Below are 22,221 nucleotides of genomic sequence, written 5' to 3' on the forward strand. Positions count from 1 at the left end.
TCCTGGGAGTGTAACCAACAAAAATGACCTGCCTGTGTAATAAACATCCTCACTTCACAGGTATAAAACTCAAGAAGGATAAAACTACGAGAAGAAAACACACGCACACACACATATAACCACTCGCTGAGAATATATGTGTTTGCGGGAGAGAGAGAGAGAAAGTGGGGGTGTATCGACTCGTGAAAGTTGTAGAGAAGATGAAAAAGTGACGCAGCCGCCTCGGTTATTGCTCTGGAAGACATTTTTAGTCTGTTTTTCAATTTACAGTTAATGAGATTTTCAGCAGCCTCTCTCTATTCTGTTGTTAGTGTTTATCCTATCCTGTCTCCACCGCCCTATCTTTTATTCCTCTGCAGTTCACCCTGGCTGAGCTGGATTGGCTTGTTTGTATAAATAGCTTACCGCCGCACACCCTGTGTGTGCGCCTTTAGTGTGGAAATGTTGTGTAGAAATGTACATACAATATGTATACCAAAGGGGTTGCATGTGTATCTGTGAGTAGCTCTTGTAGCAGTATGCACTGAGGCACATTCCTGTGTTCTCCTCTCCTCTACAGCGGCCTGACATCTAGAAGAGAGGAGAGACATTTTTACCGTTTATCACCCAAACAGACTCCTATACAGCCGCTTCTGCCCGGTGGCTCAGACTGAAGTGGAATTTTCTACATTTATCCAACCCCTGGCCGCTAATTTCTTTCCTTCATAGCTACTTGTCACCCTCTCAGGTATTGTGTACTGGTACAAAAATCTTTCATATCCACATAAAAAAAAAAGCACCATAACATGAAACTCAGTGCAAAAGATGTTTCAGTTTGGACTGAAAAAAAGCACCATAACATGAAACTCAGTGTTAATTATTCAAAGATGTTTCAGTTTGGACTGAAAAGATGCTACTCCAACAAATTTACCACACAAGTAACTCATTCTGATATCTAACAGAAGAAAGGTTTCCACTTCCCGACGGAGATGTCTACTGGGAGACCGACATAAGGACGGTGTCATATGGTTGGATTTTTTTGTTGATGTGTTTGTGCATGTTCATATCATATCTTGGTTTCAAAGACATGGCTGATAGAAACTGGGATGTTGTGGCATGTAAACACCAGATCAAGGTGTCTGATCAGCATGACAACAGAGTCATGCATAGTATCTTTATCAGATGTGCTGTTTAACATGTCACTCCAAAATCTCAGTTTCCTTTACTTTGTCACCTGTTTGTATACTGGAATATGTCAAACTGGGGTGCTCTGTGGTCTATGCAAACATCATAACCTGAATAAAACTGGATAAGACTCAGGACCAGGACTACAGACAGCGCCGCCGCTCCCACCACGCGCATCACGCACTGTGCGTAGGGCACCAAGTGCTGAGGGGGCACCAAAAATAGCCTAATGAAATTTTTTTTTTAAATGCCGGTATTATTTCATTAGCCTATAGAAATATTAGGCACATTTTAGCCATGTATATGTAACAAAAAAGGGGGAACAAGAAAGATATTTAATAATTGCTCTAGTCTAGTGTCCCCCCCCGTGCCGGATGGTCCGTTCCGGTTGTTCGCGCGGGCGAATAATAAAGGAATTATGCTTAGGGCACCAAAATGGCTAGCAGCGGCACTGACTACAGAGTAGCAGTAGTATTAGTAGTTGCATGTAAGACCGATGTTTTGGTCGATATTAGCTTATCCCAGATATATTGGTATTGGCATTTATGTCAGCCGATAAGTGACAAGAAGCTGCAGTTCAGAAGTGCCAAAGGTATCTTTCTTCTTTATTGGCTAGAAAAATTCATTATTGTTTTGGCTGTAATCTACAACCAAATGTGGTCTTTGCATGATTTTTTAAATTTAATTCTGAAGTTAAATAATCATTCACGTCAAGGTGAGATGGACGTATTCATTCCTTATGCAGTTTTTCATCCCTTGTGTTGACCTAAATATAACTTGCTTTTTTAAATTGTCAATCATCACAAAAGTATTTTCAAGGTCCATGCAGAAATGTTGGTACCATTGTTTGCAAGAGCTGTGTTCCTTTTTAAACTAACATGCTTGACATTGTAATTCTGTGTCTTCCACAGTCTGCTCCTCCTATGCTCCTGTGTGTTCAAACAAACCTACTCTCCCCTCTCATTTTCTTTCCTCACTCTCTCTGTTGTCTGTTATCTCACAAAACAGAAATGGCCTGAAAACAACTGTATAAAAATCTATAGCTACACTCAGTGATCCCATAGCCCTGAGCTATGGGATCACTGAGTGAAGGTACACATTATCGCTATAACACATCTCTGAACCTTTGTTATGGGCATATACTGGCTGGGGTTGGTTAGGGTTTAATGACACTCTATGGATATATACTGTGTGTGTGTGTGTGTGTGTGTTTCACATTCTTATATCCCGGCAGACTTTAACCTGAATGCACACTAACCCATGGGGACTTGTGTCACTGTGGGGACAAAAATTGAGGTCCCCATGGGTAGAGACTGCTTTTTGACCGTTAAGACTTGGTTTTAGGGTTCAGGTTACAATTAGGTAAAGGTCAGGGTTAGGGTTAGGGTTAAGGTTAGGCACTTAGTTGTGATGGTTAAGGTTCGGGTAAGGGGCCAGGGAAAGCATTATGTCAATGACTGTCCCCCACGGGGATAGTGAAACAAACGTGTGTGTGTGTGTGTGTGTGTGTGTGTGCGTGCGTGTGATTTTGAGTGTGTGTGTAATTGAAGCCTTCCACCATGAGCATATGAATTTACACACACTGCTGAGTCCCAGTGAGGTATTTGTTACCAGGCAAACATACTGTATCATTACTGGGGTCCTGAGAAGGCAGTAGGAAACAGAATGAGTCATCATGTAGGATGTGATAGCAGTGTGATACAGTATGACTAGAGCCTCAGGCCAGGCGTCAGTTTCGTACCTCATCTTCCCTTGCTTTCCTCCTTATTTTCTTCCTTTCTCCATACTGTTTGTAGAAAACATTTTTGGAGTTGTTCCTGGTGGTTTAATAAGCAGATTAAGCTCAACATTGTGCTCACAGAGAGAATGGTAATAAAGGAAACAAAGAAGTCGCACTGAAATTAAAATTGGTGTTCTCCAGAGGGCTTTTGGCTCCAAATGACGTTTTTGATACTTGGAATTTGATTAGTGCAGTATCTGTGTGGACGAGCAATAAAAATAGTTTGTAATGTCACTTCAGTTCGGCCACACAGGCAGCTGTGTCATGTACCTGTCATGTAACTTCTCGCCTCTGTTTGTTAGTTACTCCCTGTCGTGACTGGAATCCCGGGGTAACGTACAGATTGCTGAGTTTTAAAGACTGCTCACTGAAAGAGAGTGACAGCTAACGCTAGCCTCTTTTCTATAATGTGGGACAAACAGAGAAACTGAGCGTTCAGGAGCTGAGTTAGCTTGTTTTATGAGTGTAATCAACTCATAAAGCGGAATCTAGCTAGCTATGCTCAGTACCTTGAATAGCTCAGTAGAGTAGCTAGCTAGCTTCTGTTTATGAGTTGAATGCAAACTTCACAGCCTGATGGGTCCTCCCAAATGTTTAATGTTGTAAAGGACATCGTAAATACCATTACATAACCAACACTGTATTTGCTTGTTGACAAAGGGACAAAAACATCTTGTATCAACTCTATACAGAGCTTTTCAGCATATTTTATCTTCTTTTAAAAAATGTAAAAAATGTAAAATAGCTATACTATACTTTGTATTCCTTATAATAAATGTGAGGAGAATTCATTTTTCAGTTCAACTTTAGAAAAGGAAATAAAAAAGAAAAAGTAGATACAAATAAATGAAAGGAAGTGAAAAAGAAGAACAGAAAGAAGCAGCAGGTAGACTGACAGACGAAGGTAGAGAATCAGGCTGAGACAAGTCTGTACAATTAGCCAGTGTGATTAGATTAGACTACTGTACTGAATAAAGCCTAGGGATATACTGGCCTAGTTGGCACACACACACACACATGCAAAGTACTACCAGCTTTTAATACATGACAAGTAATCCGGACTTATGTAATTGTGTGCTCGTCATCACAGACAGACAGGTTGTCTAGCTGTCAGCTGTGTAATTGTGTCTACATGATGACAACAGTAGACTGTGGCCAATCAGGACATTGATGTTCCACAATAATCACCCTCATTAGTCATTAGTTTGTATTGTCGTCTTAGTTTAAATGATGAAAGAAGCTAAAATGCTTGTCTAAAAACTTCTTTCATATTTGGGTGAATGACAAATTCCTCTCAGGATCAGATGCTTGGTGCTAATTTGCAGCATTTTTTTTTTTAAAACAAACATTTGAATATTGCTTGAGAAATTAGTCCCAATGACCTTGTCTCTGTTTTGATTGATGCACGCTGATATTTTATGAGACTAATGTTTTTTGTCCCTCAAGATAATATCCACTCTTTTGACTTGGCGATTGTTGCATCTTCAAAATTCCTTTGATTTGCCCAAGGGAGACACTGCAATCATAGGTCAAAACAATGTGTCATATTTGTTGCTGATTATTTGAGGGGGTGATAATGTTGCCCTGATTAATGTCTGTTTTAAGCGAAAGCCATTCAAAATTGTGTTTTTTGCAAGTACATGTTCTATCTCAGATAGTTGCAGTTATGGTCTTTGTCAGGATAAACTATTTATACTAGGGATGAAACTAAGGATTATTGGGATTATTCTGTTGATTGTTTTTTGATTAATTGATTACAATTAAGTATAATTTAGTTTAAATGTAGTGTAAATAAATAGTGTAAAAGTCCCCAGAACATTTCTCCTGAAGTCAAATTCAAATTGTTGAATCCTTTTAGTAGCAGTCCTGGAGCTTTCAGTGATATTACATCATGAGCTTCACCAGCACATGGAGTTTGCCCAGTTATAATGGAATTATAGGTGTTTTTTTTCCCAAGCACATTAAACGATAGGTTCACAATTTTTCAAGTCTGTCTTTAAACAATAATCAGGTGCCCACATGTTTATTGTTTTAAGACATACTTGACGATTTCGATTCTAAATTGAAAATCAATCGAAATGAAAAATCGAAATCAAAAGCAGGATCGGCGATTCTCCCAGTATTTTTTTTTCTATCCACCCCCGCCTACTTGCGCATGTCTGCCGTGTGTCCGAAGGAAAAAAAAAACACACACAAAGATGACACAGGGTAGCTTACCGGTAGCCTACAGCTGCACTTTTCGAGACACCACGGCCACTGCCAGAGTCAGAGCTGACGGAGAAACAACACGACTGGAAAATCCTCCTGCTTCCCTGAAGTCTCCGGTGTGGCAACATTTTGCCTTCCCCGTGAGTTATGTCAACATCTAACACGTTGTGGCCAGAAAAACGACAGTTTGGGTAGCATACCATACACCACCGCAGGCAACACATTCTAATCCTGGTGGCTTTTTGAAGGCGAGGAAACTCAAGCTGTTGTTGTAAAGTACCCTTCTGCCATCTAGTGACTCTTCTTTTTGTTTTTGTGTTTAACAGATTGTTCCCAGTTGACTGGTGAAATAAGTTATTGTTATTACATGTGAAATCAATTATTTAAATTTGACCATATGGCCTTAGTGTGGTATATTCCCAAAAAAATATGGCCGTTATATCACACTTGATACCATGTAGCCTGTCTTTTTAAAAAAAAGTAAATGACAGTTGTCTGGGCATAAAACCAATGATCTGTTGATCTTTACAAGTCAAGACTCGATATTCTAACAATGGCATAGCTGTCAGTGCTGAAATTTATTTGAAATCGAATCGTGGATTTGGAGAATTCGCGACACCCCAAGTTGTTCCCCAGAGATATTTACTATGATACAAAATAGAGAATAGATTACTTGTCACGAGTATACTACTTAGCCAGGGAAAACTGTTTGTTGTATATGTGTATATTTTGTGTGACTTTGATTAGTCTTATTATATCACTTAATCTCCTTTTTGCTTCCCATGAAGGTGTTTATTGCTTCCTAATGTATTTCTAATTAGATATATGCTAAAGATTATCATATCATAATTTTATGAGTAATATTTTGAGTACTAGTAACAGTTTTTGAGTTGAACCAAGGCCAAAGTAAATATTTTGTAATCAAGATCACTACGTTATTATTTCTTTTCTGAGCTCAGTGATCTCATAGAAATCCCACCTCTGAACTGCACTCATGACCTCCTCTACACTGGCAGGGTTTGTCTGGAGGGTGGTACCAGGCTCAGTCCAGGAGCTGACTGCGTAATGAGCTGCTGCCTTACTAAATCAGATGCTGAGTACACATAGATTACAGTTGCAAACTCTAAGAAAGCTGTGATAATAATACAAACAAAGATATTCCAGGACACAGACTCTGAGAGGTGCAGTGTAACATGACGAAATAAAAGTATAAAAGAAAAGAAATTGCAGTACAAACACACTGTAGTCTACCTTAGCCACCTGAAGGCCTACTTCCCACAGGTACTCTTGAGCTTGGAGACTTGCTACAAATGGTACAAATTTGGCGCATGGAGTTTGAAGGAGTACTTACCAGGCATGGAGAGAAAAAACACTATAGAGTTGCATTATGGGAAGTATAGGATCCAGTGTTTTTGGAGCTTGACCCATACTTGGGACTAAAAGGCAGGATGTGTCAATTTTGACCACAATTTTCCCCCTAACTTTATGGAAGTGCTGTACTAAATCACTGGAGTACCACTTTAATCATAAAGTGGTACTCCAGTGATTTACTTCAGCAATATTTAATACTCATCTTTAATGTTTCACTTTCCCTGCATGTGACGTGTTCCCTTACAAAAACCTGTTCGCACACTGCCCATGTGTCTGCCGAGCAGTTTTCACTACTGTTGTGACACAGATCAAATTCTTTTCTGATGGTAAGGTAGGTTATACTTGGCCAAAAAGAGTTTTGAGGTACTTAATTCAGGTTTCTAATAACCAGGAAAGCATAGGATACAATATTTCCGTAAGTACCAACTTAACAAAAGGATACTGGAACGATGGACACGAGACATATGTCGGGGTGAACTTAACCCTAATACACTTTACAAAGATCCTTTTCCGAGTCACTGTTTCTCCAAGAGCAAAGATATTTGAACATTATTCAAGATGCCAGACATGATCTCAGTCTGTTCTCAGTACACTGTAGCAGTGTTTCAAGTGGCGATTTTCCGTTAGCACATTTAATTTTCACTTGGCACATTGTGCAGTTACAGACACAAAGGCTTCAAACATGATAAAGACATTCAGAGCGGTTTCATAGTGTGCCTGAATGTGTAGACCGGTTTCGCCTTAGTGTGTGAACTTTTAAACTGTGTCTTTTCCCTTGTGGTGTGGTGCTTATGTCAACATATGGTCAAAAGTGGTCATATGTTTAATGAGCCTGGGCCTCAGTGCAAGAGAGAATAACCCTGCTCATTAAATCCTGGGGTAAAAAAAAAGTTTTTCCTAATGTATAGTAACAGTGACCTTTGGCTTACTAATGCAGAATGAGATCAGCGCACAGTGGCTGGGAAGCTCCAAAAGGAGCTGCAGTACTTTAACTGCATTATTATCACACTCATTTTCCTTAGTCAGCTTCTTGTCTCACTGCAGTTTTATGGCCGGTGAGAGACTGAACTGAGAGATTAAGGACTCATAACAAGTTGCTTCATGTAGAGTGTCACCTCTAATGTCCTTTTAGAGCAGAATGGAGTGAGCCATTAGGCCTGACCTGTCTACCCTGGTCTCTGTTAATATTCAGTTTGAAATGTCATTGTGGTCCAGTGCAGTTTGTGGCATGAAGCAGTGGCTCCCAAAATGAGGTCAAGGGACCAGGAGACTGTATAGGGGATCCCCAGGGTCCCCTCAAAATGGGGAATACTTACATTTGGTGCGTATTTTTCTTATATAAAGAGAAACTTACATCCTGTTTTTACTTGACCATGCTCCCTTCACATATTCCAAATATGGAGTCCAGTCCAGAGCCCCCCACAGTTACTCCATGACCTCTGGCACTCCCACCTCTGACAGTACTTTGTCCCTCTATGTCCCCTTTCAACACCAAACGTGTTTCAGCCACGTCCATCTCAGTTTTAAGCAATACAGTTGTCCACAGTGGTGGTGTAATGGCACGTGTTTTACTTATGCATAATTGTGACGCAGCTACTCGATCTCTTTTCAGAGGACAACGTATTCTGGATTGCTGCCAGAGACCGTGTCTTCCACCGTCTGTGGCAGTCAGGAAGGATGACATAGAACGTTCCAATAAAGCCGGACCAATACTGGATTTTTGAAGCTGGTACTAGTATTGATATTTGAGAGTTTAAAAAAAATCTGATAACAATATGTCAGCTGATAAACTTACAAAGTGAACACAACCTTTTTTGATAAGAAACCCCTGAATTTGAAAGTTTTTGTCAAATTGATAAAAGCACATTACAGAAAGGTTCCTTTTTGCCTGACTGTGAGGTTCACTGATTGTGACAGTTGTTGGCCTTATCCCTCCTTCCTGTCACCGTTAAGTGTACGTAAGCTAATTATGTACACTTAAGGCTGTAGGTAATACGATTACGCACTGTTGAAAGCAAGAGACAGTGAACATTTACTGTTGATTTTGTGTGTTAGCATGAAACTCTGTCATATCTTAGTATTTTGAAATAAGCCATTGATGTGTGTGTGTGTGTGTGTGTGTGTGTGTGTGGGTGTGGTAGCAATGTCTAGCCAACCTAAAATTGCATAATCATTCAAACACCTCACTACTCTTCATTGTTTATGAGTGTGTGTGCCTGTGAAGGCTTTCAGCATGGGTGCATCCGATAACTTGAACATGCAATTTTGTATCCATATATATTTGGGTTCGAGTGCAACATATGTGTGTGAGCATACATTATGCATACATTATGACAGTGTGTGTGCTTGTCTCAGCATCCTCTTCTATGTGTGCGTGTGTTTAGTCTGAGGAGTTCATTTCCTTCCAGACACTCAGTCAGCGCTCTCTCTGGGGAGGCGGGTCGCTCTGTTTGGCTGTGCTATGCTGTCTGATTTTCTTTTTACTTTTTTAGTTTTTATTTTCCCCAGTCAGAGGGAACGGGATGGATTTTTGCTGCGTGACTGCAGCCTGTAATGTCTCTGCTGCCGCTAGCTGCTGCTTTTGCACATGCTGTGCTTCTTTGTGTGATTTATTTATTTTTTTTATGTGTGTGTCTCTGTATTCAAATATACCTACATATTTTCATGTTTACATACTTCTTTGAATGACATGCAAGGTTGGATTTGTGTGTGTGTCTGTCTGTATTTTTGTGTGTATTCTTCATGGTAGAAGAAAGTGTGTGTTCTTTTCAGAGAGGCCTTTAAAGGTACCAGTGTTTTATTGAATGCAAATCATTTTGACTAAGACTGAACTAAATGGTTTGTTTTATCTTGATCAGAGCTTCCTCAGAGGACAGTAGTTCCACTGTACTTGGCCTTTGTCTTTATTTCCTGCATTCCTTAATGTTTCATTTCACTGTAAATTTATTTTGCGGCGCTTTTATGATGGTATTAGCTGTTTCATGCTGTGATTTTGTCATGACAAGCTTTATTTTCCATTGAATTGATAACATGGGATTGAATGGTTTTTGGTTGACTTTAGGAGAATTAAAAAATACAGTTTTGAGAATCAAAAGGCTCTGATTGGAAAAAGTGTGTTTGGTTTTACGCACGCCCCGTACCGTGTCCTCTCAACTTTGGGAACTCTGTGTTCCCAAACATGCATAACTTTCAAAAGTTAAAAGTTTCTGACCTGTTATTAGCTGTCTTATGCAACTTTGTTAGTTAGAAGCTGAAGTCGTTTCTGTTCTTCCATTTGGAAGTAAATTTGGAGTAAAGGAGCACAAGAAATGATAGCAGAGCCAGTTTTTAAAAGCCTTTAATCACACTTCATGCATGCAAAAACTGTCAGAATAAACATTAAAACCATGAGAAACATGGAAAAAAAAAGAAAATCTTCTCCACTTCTTCCCTTGGCACCACATGCTAATCACGAATCACGTAAAAAGGCTGTAAACTGCACACAGTATGGTCATGTTTACCAACCCATCTGCTCTGTGTAGCTTTATACCAAAGAAATGAGAGAGACAACACACCTAACGCCTCGTCTACACTGGCAGCGCGGTGACAGCCGCCAGGTCCGTCAGTGTGTATGCTGGATCCGTTCAGCCAAATTGTCGTGGGGCCTCAGAAGAGTTTTGAGTTCACAGACTAAGACAGAAGCATCACTCTCGACTTTAATACTAAAATGGCACTTCGGGTGACAGCTTTGTGCATTAGTGCAGGGCATCGCATGGCCATTGTAGACAGCTGTGCGCGGGCTGAAATGGAAGTCGATGAATGGACGACTAAAAAATGTGTCTGAATTGCGTCCTTTGTAGACTGTGTTTAAGTGGGGTTTCACACCAAGTGCACAAGCACAACGATGCGCAGGGGAAGGCCATTTTGAAAACAATGGCCTTCCCCTGCACATCGTTGTGCGAAGAGAATGAGCACCACCTGATTTTCCGTCAGGTGTCGCGCCCATTGATCAAATAATTTCATCTTTGACTCCAAGTATGCTGACTCAGCAAGGTGCGTTCAGTGGCCTTCTGGCACACAGGAGGTTGTATTTTATTGGTGCCAAATTTGACTTCAAAGAAGAAGAGGGCCATTTGAAAATTCCTTACTTTGCTGCCATCTATTAGTAGTATCAAGTATGATGCTGTGGTAGACAGCAGTGCATGTCAGTGGTGAAGTAGGCGAAGTAGGTTACTGAAACACCTTTTCCTCTAAGAGCCATAGTATTGACTCCCCCATGCTGCTGTTCTTCCCAAGGAAAAGTGTGACTGGTGAATGCTTCTTACTGGGACCACCATTTCAGTTACATAGCTACCTAAGACAAAAAAGAAAACTACATGGGAATGTATTGAAAACTTAATTGAACTAAAATAAATTTGGTCAATCCACCGCAGCACAGTAGTCTTACTTTGTCATTTAAACTAATACCATAAAACACCATAAAAAATCCTGTTGTGTGTTGCTATGGCAGCCAGTCCAGTGGAAGTAGATAATAGTATCACCAGAAGCAGGCCTGTGCTGGTGGCCATGTAACAAACTCTGATGGTAACCAGGCCCTCTGCAGCTCATCACTTAACGTCCACTTTACATCTATTGTTTTGCTCAATAAAATGACATCATATGTAAGAGCCCAGTGTTTATGCCTGCAGACAATCTCTGTTCTAATTTCTCTGCTAATCCGTCCAGTCTTTTCCTGTCTTTTGTCTAGGTTTGATGCTCGGGACAGCTAACCAATCAGCCCGGCTACTAAACAGCACATCAGAAAACATTTTAAGCAAATCCTTGGAGAGCCCTTGGGGCCTTTGATCAGTTGTCTCTTTGTGGAAGTGTAGGCTTATTTTGCTTGATGGCTCTTCTCTCTTTATAGTCTTTGTGTTGAGCACGTCTGTCAGTATGGATTGTCAGATTAGGGTCTATAGCTTTTAAACACAGCTGCAGTCGCCCATACCACACAACACACACACATTCAAGCATATAGCATAACCATTTACTCTTTTTTTTTTTTTACTGGTATACCTATTTACTTCCCCCCCGTTTCCTAATGTGTCTGTCTGTCCTTGCTCTTGATTTCCGCAGCCTGTTCTTTGTTCTTCTTAGTTGTGACTGTTATAAGTTAAACATCTAGATGAGAGCAGCCACCTGGCAGATTTAAAGTTGCTCATGTCCATCATTGCAGCTCTTGAGACCGCCGAGCTTTTTCATCCTTCCATGTTACTACCTGTCTGTCTCTTTGCCACTCTCTCATTGGTGTATGTGTGTCTGTCTGTCACCATCACCTCATCCTGTCTGTCTGTCTGTCTGTCTGTCTGTCTGTCTGTGCGTCCGGCCTCTCGACACTAGAGTTGATGCATAGCCAGATTAAGCCTGTCAGATTTGTCACACTCGGCTGGCAGTCAGCGTGACACAGAGCCAGATCAGACAAGGATGTGACAAACGACGCCTTCAGCCTACCTTTGTTTGGTTTTGCTTTGCCAGTCATTTTGTGCATCATTTCACACTTTCAGATGTTTTGTTTTTTCTTCCCTGTGGCAAATGATGTATTAGATAAATCCTCCAAAATGAAAAAATAAAGGTTGTTTTTTCAGGCATTTATACCTAAGAAAGGTAGAGGAAGGTTTGCACCAGTGATATAATGAGTGCATGACAGTTGAGTAAGTTACCAGGGAGAAAACGTTGGGTGTTCTTAGTCTAGGAACAGCTAGATCTAGGGCAGTTAACAGTAAGGGAAAAAAGCCTGAGGAGGTATTTGTTTCATTCTCGCAAAGAACAACAATGCAAAGTGTTCTGGAAACCTACACCATAGCAGGCATTATCCTGCTTATATCATGGCCACTTGCCAACAAACTGTCATATATCATGTTATGTCATGTTATACGTATACATCGTGAAATTAAATAAATTCAGCTGACACTTTTGTCCAAAGCGACTTAGACCTGTGATTGTGAAGGAGCCAGGGATCAAAACACCTTCAAATGCCCGCAATGCAAAAAAAAAAAAAAAAAAAAAAAAAAACAGACAAGAAAGGAGTTTGTGAAATGACTACAGGGAAGCAGGTGTAGCCTGCAGGTTTGAAGGACAGATGTAGGGCAAAGCTAAAACTGCTGTGTACACAAACTCAAAACTCCTTAGCTAAAGCATTGGGAAGCCTTGGGATTGCTGCTTTTACTACCAACAGTTAAATAGTGGTGTATTCATTTAGAACTGAAATTAAACACCTGTGTGTGTCAGGTTAATCACTTACGAGAAAAGTGTGACACCTGCCTGAAAGTGAAAATTCACAATGGCCATTAGGGCTGCAGCTATTGATTATTTTAGTAATCGGGTATTCTACAGATTATTCCATCGATTAATCGAGTAATTGGATAAGGAATACTTTTGCTTTAAGAGCAATAGTAAATATTCAAAAGAGAAAATAAGACAGGTAATTGGTTTCCTTTTTAGAAAAATCTACATTTTTATTGCTTAAATTGCATACAATAATATTATCTGTCAAAACTAAACCCATTTAGTGCATTAAAGTGCCATGTAACATTCTGGGTTTTAAAGAAAACATGTTCTGAAATGCCAAAACAAACACCCTTTGCTTTAAAAAAAGGTATATACTAAAAAAATACTATATATTTACCTTTCAGAACTACAAGTTTCAACCTAACTACAGCTCAGGCATAACGTAAGCCTTTACTGTCTTCTTTGTGGTATTTGTAGGAGGCAAAAACGAGTGGACAGGAACTGTGACTATCATAATAATAAATAACATGAATGAAGCTCAGGCTTTCACAAATTGACTGCAGCATTTTATTGTCTGTGGTTATTTTCTTGAACAAAACCTAGCTAACTTAGGGACATCATAACTAGCCACCATATTGATTTACGTTGTTAACTAGCCATTACATATAGCCATAATTAGCGTAGCCTATATTCTTTATTAGCCTTCACATAGCTTGTGTCGGGTCCGCTCTGTGGACTGGATGCACACACTGTAACATTATGCTTTCTGCTGAGAAGCTGAAGCATAGATGTCGTGCTGCTGTGGTAGGCTAGTTCAGTTTTACAACAGACGCACGATTTTCTCTCTCTTCTTCCTCTTTGTAATCTGCGCTGTCAAATCACACCAAAGATGCTCTGAACCTTCTCTGATCACACACAGCGTAAGCAAGTTGTGCGACAGTAATAATCATCCGTGCAAAAGACAGTACGCTGTATATAGTTAAATGGATTAAATGAAGCTTCAATTTGCATCGGAAAATATTTGCCCAGGTTTTAAGGTGTCTGCCGTCTTCCAGAAACAATGTCCCCATTACACTGGTTAATCCACATAACACACTGTCAACAGTTTGCACAGGGACTATTTCTTTGGAAGGAAGTAATTCCACCTGAAACTTTTCACAGCGAGGCCTGGAGTAACAGGGACATTGTTTTTCTGAAAATACACGTTTAAAGCTATCTCCACGGCTACATACCACAAGAAATACGTTAGACAATGTGTTGGGTTTTTTTCTTATTTTTTTTCTTAATTGACCCTTTAACTAAATTCCAGGTCTCAAAAATGCTCAAGAATTTCATAAAAATATCTGTGGAATGACATTATCATCCGTTCCAAATGGTATATATATGAAAAATATTTCAAAATGTTATAGAGCTGTTTATTTTTGTACTGTACACTGAGTTAAACATTTCAGTTAAATGCAGAAATTAAACAAACCATGCAGCTATATTAAAAGGAACAAAATGGTGATTGTTGGGTGATTTATTCATTTACATACAGTAACTTAAAACTGCTGTCCTTATTTTCTGTCTATATAAGGCAAACAGTAGTCCTCACTGAGGTGTGAGACAGTAGCTGCTGGGCTCAACCTTAAAAAGCCTCTATTAACTGCAGCCTGGCCACAGGCCAAGCTCCTCAAACTGGAGTACAGTATGTCTGAGACTAATGAAGCCGACTAAAGTGGATCTTCCATTTATCATTTGGGGTCTTGTATAATCTTCATCTATCCATGCGTGACAGAATGGCTGTGTCCTTAAACAACCTTTCATCTGTCACCAGCACACACATTATCAAAAGATTCTCATGAGCAAATGTTACACTTAAAATATAGCCTCTTGATCTCGACATACATCAGATTTTTACTTACAGTGGTGTGAAAAGTGTTAGTCAAAGATAACACAAGTAAACACACAATGCTGTTTTTAAATGAAGGCTGTTATTATTAAGGGAAAACAAAATCCAAACCTACATGGCCCTGTGTGAAATAGTGATTGCCCCCTAAACCTAATAACTGAGGTGGACTTGCTGGTGTGTTTTGGATCCTTGTCCTGCTGCAGAACCCAAGTTCGCTTCAGCTTGAATGGCTGAAGAAGAACAAAATGAAGACTTTGGAGTGGCCTAGTCAAAGTCCTGACCTGAATCCTATTGAGATGCTGCAGCATGACCTTAAAAAGGCAGTTCATGCTCGAAAACCCTCCAATGTGGCTGAATTACAACAATTCTGCAAAGATGAGTGGGCCAAAATTCCTCCACAGCGCTGTAAAAGACTCATTACAAATTATCGCAAATGCTTGATTGCAGTTGTTGCTGCTAAGGGTGGCCCAACCAGTTATTAGGTTTAGGGGGCAGTCACTATTTCACACAGGGCCATGTAGGTTTGTAGATTTAGTTTTCCCTTAATAATAACAACCTTCATTTAAAAACTGCATTTTGTGTTTACTTGAGTTATCTTTGACTAATATTTAGGTTTGTTTGATGATCTGAAACATTTAAGTGTGACAAACATGCAAAAAAATAAGAAATCAGGAAGGGGGCAAACACTTTTTCACACCACTGTATGTAAACTATAAGATCATCAAGTAGCTCAGAAGTGCATTCATTAACTGATAAAAAATGATACCAGTGCAAAATGAATGTGGTGATCAACCTTACTTAATTTGACTCCCTAGACATAACACATTATTGACTCATGTGATGTGTGATACTGGACCATTTTAAAGTCTAAAAGATTAGCCGTCTTTTAAAAGCTGTCTCTCACCTGTGGCTGGCCGTCCCTGCTAGATCCAAGTCTATTGAATGGTGCAATCCTGGGTGTAGGTATGGTTTCAGAAGTAGGTGTGACACAATGAAGTCAGTGGTCCTGAAACAAAATGGGAATGCTATTTCCTGCATGTATATACATGTATGTCAATCTAATCGAACCAATCAATTTAACAAATGACAAAATTATATATACTATACTATACTATACTATACTATAAATGCTTTATAAATTGCTATATTATTATGGACCCACAAACCTCCACCCAGAAGATAGGGTGGACTGTATGTAAAAATACGGGACAAAAACCACACTTTTTAATCAACTCCTGTCATCTGGCTTTTGACAGCTGGACAGTAAAAGAACACTGTTTAGACTGTAAATCTGGGGTGGACAAAAATAGGATTTTTTAAACATGTCACCCAGTTTTGGGCTCACAACCGTTGTGTATCGTACTTGAGGAGTGTGAAAGCTGTTTATCTTAAATGACTTCACTGACTGTGATCTATGCTTCATTTGCTTGAAGTTTTACACTTTTGGAAAGAGAAGATATGTTTTGAGCATCCAAGCAAGACGACACCGCCTGTGGGGCTTATTCAGCAGTGTGTGCCTGTGTATTTCTCAGCACACTGTGTATCCACAGTTGCCCTCATTGTTTGAATCCAAAGAAATGGAGCTGAATATCACCCTTAGCTGTTTATAATCTCTGAGACATCCACATAGTTTTATTGTCCAGCAGTGAGACATTTCATATTTCCTCTAGCCGATACTGTTAGATAAGAGTCAGACCAAATATAAACAGTCCATGAGAGCTAGATTTTTAAGTTTTAAGTTTTCTCCACGTCTGTTGCAGCAGAACTCTGAATCACCTCAGTAGCCCCAGTTCTTGGTTTGTTATGCAATCACATTCTTAGCATGCTTGAATTTTCAGTGTAACAGATGCGACCAGCCCCATAGTTTTAAAGTCTGTTCCCCAATCCATGTTTGTCTGTTTGACTGCTGTCTCGCTGATAAGCACATGTCCCTGTGTGACCCAGCGGAGGAGTCAGAGCTGGCTGTTAGAGTTGCTAGTTATCCCCATATGTTACAACGGCAGACAGATACTACACACAGAAACATACTCCAATACTAATAATGTTGATAATAATGATGGAAACTCTCCTTACTTTACCCACTCCTGGGAGGTCAGAGGTCATGTACAGCTCCATAACAGCAAGGATGGAGCTGGTAAAGCTTAACACAGTAATAAGAAAGGACAGCAGACTCCTGAGCACATTTAAAGCCACATTGAACATCAGTGTAGCGCTTCTCTTTTCCCCCCCTTTTTTTTTGCCTTAGCCATCTGCTTCTAATGCTGCTTTTCAATTGCTTTACCTCATCCTCAGGCTAGATGGTTATTCACGGTAGACAATATGGAGTTAGTTTTGTCCAAATAAGAAAATGCAAAGAAATGTGGCATCTCAAACCAACCCAACAATAACAGCATCCAAAAAATATTATCAATACAAAATATGACAAACAGTCAATGTGAAATGCAAAGAGATTTACAATCAAAATCGCAGTTTGTTTGTGACTGTTGCTTGGCTTTTGGTTTTTTTTTTTTGGAAAAATGTTCTTGGCGTAGAGATTATCTGCTGTGGCTCTGCTGTCATAGCTTGGTTTTGAATTGATGCCCACATCCCATCATCATTTTTTCAACTATTCAAAAAGGTCTGGTGTTGTGCTCATTGACAGCTGTTTCCCAGATTGGAAAAAGCAACTGAGCCAATCAGAGTTTTGTTGGCAGGATTAACATGGGGACGTCATCTTTCTCTGCAACCCTATCTCCTACAAATTACATTTCTATATTACTAAATTATTTTTGTTGTGCTGTCAAACGTAATTGCTGCCTGCATTATGTTCAGAAGCAACGTTTCACATCCTGAGTCCTGCTTGTGGTTAGATTTAGACAACAAAAGCACTATGGTTAAAGTTAGTGAAAGATTACTAAATAAATAAATTTGATAAATATGTTGTCTCTCATGCTAGAACTGCAGCCATAATCTTTCTCTAGCCTTAAGTGCTGAGTGCCTAAACATAGCCACAAAAAAGTTTAATAATGCTGTAGTTGTTGTTTCGAGCGGCTTGCATCAGATATTTTGGTGGAAAACAAATAAAATACTTAGTCAGTGAACATTTTACTGATACGTACAGTATCAACATTTTTGAGACTTGCCAGATATGTTAACCACACACATGCTCATTGTGTTGATAAAAAACGTTATCCACCCTGCATTACGTTTCCTTCAAAATGTATTTTCCTTCCATGTGAACAGAAAATTGGCGGGATGGATATGACACTCACTACTAAATGGTTACAGCAAAATAAAACCGAATACACCATCCCAAAGAGAAATCTGTTAAGATGAACACATTGTTAGACTGAATAGTGAAGTGAAACAAAATGGCAGTTCAGTCTGATTATCAAGGTACTGCTATCCTACTATTGGTCAGATACATGGTCATGTACTGGAACATGAGCAAAGAGCTTTGATGCTACCACTACCTAAAAGTTGATATCATACTTTGTCTTGATAATAGTTTTAGGATACTGCTATTGTTGGTTGGTTTGTGGACCCTACATTTCTTCACATCCTTTCCCCCCCCAAACTAACTCTGTAGGCAACTCATCAAGATAACAAATGACTAGTGTTAGGGTGAAAACTAGGGGGAGGTTTGTTACTTACCTGGACCCCACTGGGATAACCACTGGTCTGTGACACCATTTTTTAGCCATGCTTGGCTACAAATGGCTCTGTCAGTCGTTCGGCCGGTCCACCACTTTGGTCCAGACTGTCTCAACAACTATTGGATGGATTGCCATGAAATCTTGTAAAGACATTGATGGTCCCCAGAGGATGAATCCTGTTGACTTTGGTGACCCTCTCACTTCTAGTGCCACCATGAGGTTCACATCTTTGGTTTTGAGTGATGCATCTCAACAACTATTGGATGGATTGCCATAAAATTTCCTACACTCATTCAAGCCCCTCTCAGGATGACCTACTAATGACTTCCCATCAGCCTCACCTGTACTTAGCAAGTGCTAACATGCTATATTAAGATGGTGAAGATGGTCTAAACATTATACTTACTAAACATCGACATGTTGTTATTATATATGGTCCAATTTATAGTGTTGGAGACAATTCTTGACTCTGCAGCTGTACTGACCAAAGAGACTGTATCAACCCTTGTATCAGAGCTGTCAGCATGCTCATGATATTACAGTGCTTGAACAAATGTCTGTTTCTGCTGTTTCCTATTTTTTTTCAATGACAAACTTGAACAAAAGTTGACAAAGAATGAACAGTAAAAGGGCTTAATTTTCCCTTTTCTATTTCAATTACAAATGTTACTCTGCTGCTGTGGTGTTTTACAGACTTTTGTGATCTCTGTGTTGCTCAGTCTTACAGCCAGATAGATCCAGAGATAAGACAGGAGACCAGGAGGTGTCCTTAGATGACCAGAGCACAGACAAACATCCACCTGGAGCCTCAAATCCCGTCAAACAGCCAACAACGTGTTCCACAGCCTGTCATGACGACTAGCCTGTCCTCAGATGACCCAGCAGACAGACAGGCAGACAGACAGCAGTAGTAGTGGTAGTTGTAGTAGTAGTTTTTGGCCTCTTGACCCCGCTGACAGACAGATAGCCAGCGGGGTCAGGCTTGACTGAGTTACAGGTAGTCAGCAGAAAGAGTTTGTGTGTCAGATTGGAAGAAATTGGTTATTTTTAGGGAACAATCCCACTGTCCACCTGATAAGCCATTGAGGTTTGTGCAATGCAGTAGTTTTATATTAAATATAACATTAATAATATAACATTTATAATATAATGGAATGAGATATAAAGTCCTTACTTTGGGGACTCCTGAATAGAGCATATGATGTTTTAATTTCTCCACCAGAATAGAGTGGTACAGTCAGAGTGTGATTTAATACACACTATACAATACTATAATGTCCTTATCAACTACTGGAATATGCACACGTTGTAGAAATCCCACTTGCTGTACCAGTGTTCCTTAGTTGCTCCAACTCTGAAAATAATAAGTTTGAAAATGCTCTGCCACTAGATTAAAAAAGGCAAATAGATTCTGGGACGTTTGGCCTTTTCCCTGAAGTTTCATAAATCTTCCTATTTCTGCCAGTTTTGCTCCAGCTGGTTTGTTAGTTTGTCAAAATAACATTGCATATTCATTATCTAGGTAAATAATATGTTTCTGGTTGAAACATCTGCTTGTTAATCCACATTAGCACCCCCCCAAAAGCTAGTGGTTTCTAAATTGGGGTCCAGGGGCCAGCAGAGGTCCTTAATGATGATCTAGAGGATTGTGTGGATTCTGTGTTGTCTGTTTTTAATACTTATTCCACTGCTTACAGGACGTTACAGAGAATATATAAGGCCAGGATGACAGATAAGTAAGTATATATAAGTATATATATGTATATATATATATATATATGTATGTATATATATGTATATATGTATATGTATATGTGTATATATATAGTAGCATTAATACTGCAATAGCTGTCCCTTTAACATCTCTGCTTGTATTAAACCTCTCTGGGCAATGTCGTAAACCAGTGAGCAGAACTGCTTTATGATAACATTGGAGTTTCATATGATCTTTGTATCAATGTAATGACTGACATACCTGCCTGGTTATTGTATCCATAAACATTTTTTCAATTGATCCTGCAGAAAATGTGCTATTACTAAAATGTCCTAATGTCACAATATGTATTGATATGGCAATATAATATCACATATACTGTGATTGAGGGTTTTATCTATATCTCCCACCTATTGTCCCCCACCTTTTCTCCATTGAAAAACATATATCTCCATATTTGGTGATTTTAAATTTTTAGCTAACTGGAAGAATATGTTCTTTTATGTGTGAAAAAACCCTCTAAAAACCTTTTGAATTATCTAAAATGTGCATTATCACAAAGCTTAAAACAGTTCACACAATCAAAACAAAGCTCTGATTGGTTCAAAGGGTCCACTTCCTGTTTAATTGCTACCACCCCGTTCAGCAAAGTGAAAAAATAAAGTGAATTCTATCTTAAACAAACTATCAATTCAGTTTTTTATGTTTGGAATGTTCCAAACTCCATTAAAGAAACTGTAAATTTTATTCCAAACGTTTGTCAAATGAAACAGACCAGACTAGAAAAGAAGGACCTGCATGAAAAGTTGGCAATTGTAAGATCACAAGTTTCTTCTGTCTTTCCTTATTACACCTGTACTACTGCTACAAGCAGGACCTGCCCAGTTTCTGATAAGCAGGAGTTTAAAAGTAAAATCGCTTGTAAAACAGACTTAGTTAATGTTGCGACTCTTTGAAGATAGACAGCTTTGATAGCACCAAAATTGCTGCATCATCTTTCAGCCTGTGAAACAGTGAACTCCATTCGCCTCAACAGGGATAAACTGAAGATTACCAGACTAACACACACACCCACACACACACACAGAGAAAACTTATCTCTGCACGGATACACAGGCTGCGTCTCTCAATATCAAACACAGGATTAATCTGTGATAATTCTGCTCTAATGCTGTAATCAATTAGTCCAGTGTGGCAGCCTCCTCTCCTCTCCTCTCCTCTCCTCTCCTCTCCTCTCCTCTCTTTCGGGCGGCTGTGGCTCAGGAGGTAGAGCCGGTTGTCCACTGATTACAGTGTTGGCGGTTCGATCCCCAGCTCCTCCTGTCCACATGTCGAAGTGGCCTTGGGCAAGACACTGAACCCCAAATTGCTCCAGATGGTTGGCCAGCACCCTGCATGGTTGCTTGTTGCCATTGGTGTGTGAGTGTGTGTGAATGGGTGAATGAGAGACAAATTGTAAAGCGCTTTGGATAAAAGCACTATATAAATGCAGCCATTTACCATCTCCTCTCCCGGACTTCCTTTTCTTTCATCTTCTGTCCTTTCCTTAACTTTCCTTTCATTTCCTATCCTCTCCTGTCCTTTCTTGTCCTTTCTTTTCCTTTCCTCTTCTTTCTTTCATTTTCCTCTCATTTTCTCGCATCTTTTCTCCTCTACTTTCCTTTTCATTCATGGCAGTCCAGTTCCTTTACTTTCTTATTTGTCAGGGCACAAGCTGTTGTTTGTATCCTTGCCGTGATAAGGCTCGATAAGAACAGGCAAACAGAGCTGAGATAAGACCAGCTAACTGAGATCTGTCGAGCCTTTCCAAACCTCAGACAGGGCGTGTGTTTGTTTACCGTCTGTCTGCTTTTCTCACCAACAAATTCCTCCCTTCCTTCCTCCCTTCTCTCGTCCCGTGTCGTTTCTCTTCTTGAACTTTTTTAAACCTGCATCTCTTTACTTTGTTTGATTTCTGTCTCTCTCCGATCCCCTCTCCTCTTCTTTTTTGATATTTTTTTTTGCTTTTTCTTTCTCTTAGTTGTTCTTCCTACAGGTTGCTTTGCCTAGTTTATTCTGGGTTTTTTTCACATCGGCCTCTCTCCTGTGTGATTCCCCCCCCCCCGTCATACTCCATGTGATCTATCTCTCCTACATCCTCATTTTAACTTGTGTGTTCTCAACGACAACAAAAAGAGCTGTTGTTACTCTACCACCAAAACCGGTCTTCTTC

At 39.7% G+C, this 22,221-nt stretch overlaps 1 protein-coding gene across 3 annotated transcripts in view; it reads left to right on the forward strand.

Moving 5' to 3' along the window:
* Positions 1–22,221, forward strand: part of LOC122880990 (low-density lipoprotein receptor class A domain-containing protein 4-like) — a 228,570-nt gene that overhangs the window by 65,044 nt on the left and 141,305 nt on the right. The window contains exon 2 of one of the 3 annotated variants that reach the window (XM_044206590.1): positions 8,136–8,252. The exons of the other annotated variants lie outside the window; for them this stretch is intronic. The gene's annotated coding sequence lies outside the window, so the exon portion shown is untranslated. The remainder of the gene's footprint in view (positions 1–8,135; positions 8,253–22,221) is intronic. 3 annotated transcript variants of the gene reach the window in all.

The sequence above is a fragment of the Siniperca chuatsi genome, linkage group LG9 (genome assembly GCF_020085105.1).
Source record: "Siniperca chuatsi isolate FFG_IHB_CAS linkage group LG9, ASM2008510v1, whole genome shotgun sequence".
NCBI classification, from domain to species: domain Eukaryota; kingdom Metazoa; phylum Chordata; class Actinopteri; order Centrarchiformes; family Sinipercidae; genus Siniperca; species Siniperca chuatsi.